This window comes from Perna viridis, chromosome 2 (genome assembly GCF_037379345.1).
Source record: "Perna viridis isolate PV_CMFRI_1.1 ecotype Kerala chromosome 2, ASM3737934v1, whole genome shotgun sequence".
Classification (NCBI taxonomy): domain Eukaryota; kingdom Metazoa; phylum Mollusca; class Bivalvia; order Mytilida; family Mytilidae; genus Perna; species Perna viridis.
The window spans coordinates 6,834,054-6,840,053 of NC_142446.1; the positions used below are offsets into that span (position 1 = coordinate 6,834,054).

At 34.3% G+C, this 6,000-nt stretch overlaps 1 protein-coding gene across 4 annotated transcripts in view; it reads right to left on the reverse strand.

Moving 5' to 3' along the window:
• The window catches only part of LOC148623477 (kinesin light chain-like), a 52,018-nt gene extending 50,553 nt beyond the window's left edge, over positions 1 to 1,465 (reverse strand). For all 4 annotated transcript variants that reach the window (XM_088565303.1, XM_088565298.1, XM_088565295.1 and 1 more), the window contains exon 1: positions 1,143 to 1,465. The gene's annotated coding sequence lies outside the window, so the exon portion shown is untranslated. The remainder of the gene's footprint in view (positions 1 to 1,142) is intronic.
• Positions 1,466 to 6,000: the final 4,535 nt, after the last annotated feature.

A 6,000-nucleotide genomic window follows, 5' to 3' on the forward strand; every position in this document is an offset into this window, starting at 1 on the left:
TTTTAAAAATAGACCAATTTCTCAGAAAATGATTACTTTTAAATCTATCTCTTTATTAATATTGTTAAAAAACAAGTTCTGATTGATTTTTTTTATTTGAAAAGTCAGAAAAAGTTCTTTGCAAATATTTAATGCATTTAAGTATGGTAGAATATTGTCACTTTTTTGCTCGCACAACTTGGTTACCCTATATTTAAAAGTCAAATATTTAAAAAAGTGCTTGTAACATTTCACTGAAACTTTGCAAATACATTCAGTATGTGTGTAGGAAGATACCTGTATAGTTATTTATTTTTTCTAAGACAAAAAGTGACTCTTTAGGTTACAGACCACCAATTCAACCAATGAGCATTTGGAACGTACGCAAAAATAGTCCTACACAGAAATTACCCCTGTTCCTCATAGTGCTGTGAAAAAAGTTCTCATCTTATTTAAAAAATTTAAACAGTTTCTGAAAGGAAAAACATTTCTGAACATTTTATAGGTGCATTTTGCTTCTTGTGATGTGAAGCCTAATCTCCATAATGATTTTTAAATATACCCCTATCTTGTGAAAACACTGGGATTTCCCATGCTATTTATAGACCCTTCACTTCCGGTGACCAGTACTGCACTGCAAGTCTGCTTACCCCACATGCTATTCTGAGGATTGTGAGCTGACATATGTAGAATCATGCTGATATATAGTCCTCTGCAGGTTAAAGTTAAGGTAAAGTCCAGAGAAGCCATTGAATATTGTGAAATTAGCATAGAAGCCTATGGGAAGTGGAATAAGTGGTTTTTAGCCTTTATTTGTTTTGGTAGAACGAAAACTGTGGTATGAACATGAAGCTAAGATATCGTAGAGTGGGAAACTGAAGGTTTTATTTCAATATTCACAATACATTTTTAGTTATATGATAATTTTATATAGTAAGTAAAGCTGTTATAGTTGATTAAGTGATTACGAGATCTCGTTCCCCACAGCATGTTAATATGATTTCAGTTTAATAGTTGCAAATCTCTTTAAATACAGGTCTATGTATTAATAAAATTATTCTGTCTGATGGTGAAATCTTGAGTGTTTTAAGTCAAGAACACAACATACAATACTCATACATAAAAATTTCAGAACGAGTAAACATCCGAACTATTTGCATTACCTTCTAAGGAGCACACCGATCTATTCACACTCTATCCACATCTAAATTAATACAGCAGTGAATTTTCTCTTTAACGGGACCTCTTTAACTGTACGTGTTAAGATTTCGTCAAAACACGTAAAAAAGATTCATAAACTGTAACATTTTGTCCCCTTAGATGGTCATTTAACCTTATAAATATTAATCTTTCAATTTTTGATTGTTTATATTGCGTTCTATGCATATAATGGAACTCAGGAACGTAAGAATGGGTACAGATATATGTTTCCAGATTTTTTAACTTCACTCCCCTGAACACCGTAATGGCCGTTTCTCAATTTTACGGGGTGAATAAAAGACAGTATTACTGGTGCAATTTAGACGGAACGAAATTTCTAACAAACATGAGTAAAGACACATAATTTTATTGATCCTGTAACTGGGGTGGTTTCGAACGAGCCACATATTTTCATCTGTTTAGTTTAAATCACTTCAAAGTTTCCTCTCCAATGGCTACGATATGCTTTAAACAACCCCTCGTTAACATTATTCCTCGGATTCGAACGCAGGGGACCCGAGTCTTTGTACTACCCTCACCCAGGGACTTTAATATACACTCCCTGCCTCATTGTTGCATAAGGCTAAATGAAACAATGTGGTGATGATTGGGGGGTTTTAGCGACATTGAATATCAATAAAGGCCTCTCACGGTCGATGTTAGTAGGTTTGTAGAACCAACCGGTATTGGTGGCGGAGCCCAGCCTTCGGGATACCTGACCGAAGAACTCGGTCAGAGTGTGTCCTACTAGCGGCTGGGCTGCTGTGTTGACGCTCTGGCCTACTCCCATACCCCACGTGGGTCCGAGAGCGTTTCCCCACTCTAACTGTGTAGAGTGATGAAACAATGTAAAGTTGCACCGTCATTTAAAATTTCAGAAGTGGCTCAATCGGAACTACTCGGTCATTTCCGCTACACTAAAAATAACCTCGGATGCAGACAGGAGAATTTCTTCTTGAAAAAAAATTGCCGGCATTGTAGTCATACTCGAATCAAAGAAGTTCTATCCACTAGTTGGCGCTAAAAAAATTAGGAGTTGGATAGCACTAGAAATAAAGAACAAGAACCATTCCAAGACTTTTGGAGCGAAGCGAGGAGCTAAGAAAAAAAAGTAAAGTTTAAAAAAATCCACCGCTTAACTATAATGTTAGAATAGGATCGGTCAAATTCCGGACACATCCATCCGCCTAGGCCAGCACTCCACAGTTTAGTTTAGTTTCGCACTTTATGAAAAATGACATAAATGGAAACCGGTGGTTGCTATAGTGATTAAAAATGAAGAATCTATTGTTGATAAAACATTTTCTGAAAAAAGGGGACTTTTAAAAGTATTTTGCAATGTTTTATATATTTTCAATGTTGAAGGGGCTTTTTTTCAATGACAATTTGACTTCATTGTGAAAGTGAAAGTAAGTCAATTTTTTACCATGCTAAATTTAATAAGTGGATTACAAAGTGAAATAGCTCAAAATCTAACCGGCGATGCCCATATGAGGAAGGGGTTTTTGAAGGGAAAAGTTTGAACAGTTTCAGGGATTGAAATAAAAATTTCAGATATTTCGCGGGAAATTTGATATTTTTAAATCTGATTTTATGAACTTTTTTGCAAATTTTCCCATATTTTTGCATGGTTTCTATGGTAACCCTATACGCTGTGGGTAATTTTTTTCCAGAAAATTTTTACTGCATCCTGAAGGCCTTGGCTTGAGCTATTTGTAGATATATAGATTTGCAGATGCTTGACAATTTTTTAAAGTGATAAATGTTACAAAGCATCAGATTACAAGACCAAAATTAGGCAGTTCTACAATACTGTGGAGTGCTGGCTAGTGCCTCCGAGGTTTTCCGTTTGTGTAACTAGAAAGGCTGAGGTGTTTCGATTGAGAAGTGGCTAAGAAAATAGCAGTGCGAAATAAAACAATATCAAAGATATCCGTAATTTTAAGACACGAACAAAATTATAGTGGTAGGGTCTAAAATGTGTAACCCGTACCCGTACCAACTTTTCTCCGTTCCCAAATAATCTTTTGCTAAAATATTCATTATTACGGTATTTTAAAAACTGAATATTGCATGAGATATGGAAAAGTCCGTTTCAATTCAGTAGTTGTCATGTGACCACGTTCATTCATTAAATTCATTAAATGCATTATCACGTGTTTTATGTCGATCCGTGACCTAGTGATCCAATCTATGATCTGCTCGTTATATTAGTATATTGTACAGCCTACAGGATTTGCTGAATCTTTGACCCAGCAAAATACTTTTGGGGATAAATCAACACTTTCTTGTGCATGTAAGACAAAACATATAGGTAAGTCAACATTAATATTGGTGCATGCCAGTCAACTGATGATCGAGAAATCTCCAGGGCCGGAAAAGTAAGATTATGCTTCCAATTTTGTAGGGTGATAGGTATAGGGATATATATATATTTTTAATTTTTGAAATGAAATAAGACATAATGGCACCAAACTCAGAATACAATGAAAACCAAATATGCAAAGACTGAACATGACTAGACTTAGTCCACGGCCTAATCCATGTTGGGATTCGGCACTTTAGATGTTTTTTTTTTCTTTTTTTTTGTTTTGTTTTGACGGTGGTGGTCAAACCAAAAACAAATATATCGCCAGAGCGAATCCAAATGGGATTATCCACGACCAAGAGCACACTCACGGCATATGCGTTTACAATCGATTCTAAATATAAACAACCAGTATTTTTAAATCTTTGTTTTTCCATCTAGGATAGAAAAAAAAACATCTCTTGCCTTATTTTCTCTTTTTTTTTCTGAAAGACAATCGGCAGACTTTTTTTTTCAAAAGCACAAAAAATTTGGGTAGGAGTCTGAATGAGGGTCGGTAGGGCGACCGGAAACATAACATTGTTTTAGGCCTAGGCGGATGGTCTATTCATTACTCCAGCAGTGCTGAGGTTGTCTGGCAAACTATTTCCTGACTTAGTTTGGGTATGGAGGAATTAACGGAATTACAACCTCTTACATTGTAGGTATAGTCTATATATATATACAAAAATATGTTTACCCAATATATAATATAGTAGTGCCACCGGCGGCGTCCGTGTCGTCGTTGTCCATATTTACTTAGTTTTTGTGTGATGATTTTAAAGATATGGTAGAGGAATTGTTATGAAATTTTGATTTTACTAACTACTAAAGGAATGCTCATATTTGATCTTGAGTTTATGGCCCCTACCATTTTAAAATCAGGCCCTTCCATGTAACTCATAGATACCACACTATTGGTTTCTGATAATCTAAAAAAAAACTGAGAGTCCAGAATTCTACCAAGCTAACCCACATGAAATGGTCAATCTTTAACATGACATTGCAAGTTCAACACATACATGCAAGTATACCTTCAAGGAAGAGGCATTAATGTAATATGTATATGACTTGTCTTATGGTTATGGTAAGCCATTGTGGAATCTGTTCCCCATTTATTAATATTTATTTAGTACCATAAATGGATATTTATCAACATGCGCATAATTCATTTATTGATATCAATAAATGGAGGTTTTCTAGACAATGCAAACACATTCAAGACAAAACATATGTATATTCAAATTTGCTCTTAGGGTAATATACATATCAGGTTTCAAAGAAGCAACTACGGTGAATGATTGGCATACTTGTATCCAACACCATAACACCATTTAAAAATGCTAATCTACCACATACGAATTGTGGGTTTTCACGGAAATTTTAATGGGTATGGGGTACCATTCTTTCACCTAAATGGCCTGGAATACGTTTACGTAGATGCTTGAATGAAATAGGGTACTTGAAAAAAAATGCCAATTACAGGTGAAATGAAGGATAATATGAAATTCCTAAAAATTCCCATTTTTATGAAAAACTCATTATTGTCATATTGAAACTGAAAAATACGCGACTGAAATGAGCGAGTATGTTGAATACATCGATAATTAAAACGCTAGTACCCAACTTTTTTTTCACATCGATTATATTCTAAAAATTAACATTTTAGTTCATGTTCAGTAACTTTTTTCATGGATAGGAGTGGCAATTTTGCACCTAATTGGACTTAAAAAAAGTTCGAATATTAATTACTTGGGCTCATTAGATAGCTAAGACACTATATACAAACCAAAATGTAATTGTATTCAAATATACAAAAGCTTGTTTGGAGTACGGAATTCTGAAAAATATTGCCAATTATAGGTGAAATGGAAGAAAATATGTAATTCCGAAAATTCCCTTTTTATGAAAAACTCATTATTGCCACATTGAAACTGAAAAATATGCGCCTAAATGAGAAGATATGCTATGTTGGATACACCGATAATTAAAACACTAGTACCCAACCTTTTTTAACATCGATTATATGCTAAAAATTAACATTTTAGTTCATATTGAGGTACTTTTTTTCATGGGTAGGGGTGGTCATTTTCCACATAACTGGACATGGAAAAGTTCATATATTTATTACTTGGGCTAATTTGGAAGCTTGGACTGTATTAATGTACCGTATCGTATCACACAAAAGTTTGTTTAAACTACGGTATTATGAAAGAAAATGACAATTGAGGGCGATATAGAAGAAATTCTGAAATTCTGAAAATTCCCATTTTTTCGATTTTATAGTAATTGTCACACCAAAATGAAAATCTAAGCGCATGAATTGATCAGATATGTTGAGTATCATCATCTTAATTATGAATGCCTAAATTATGAGCTCTACGGTGTCCGTATGCTGTGAATGAGTTTTCTAGGGGTAGGGGTAATATTTTTAACATTTTATGAAAATTCTTTCTTGAAAATTAGTTTTTCGT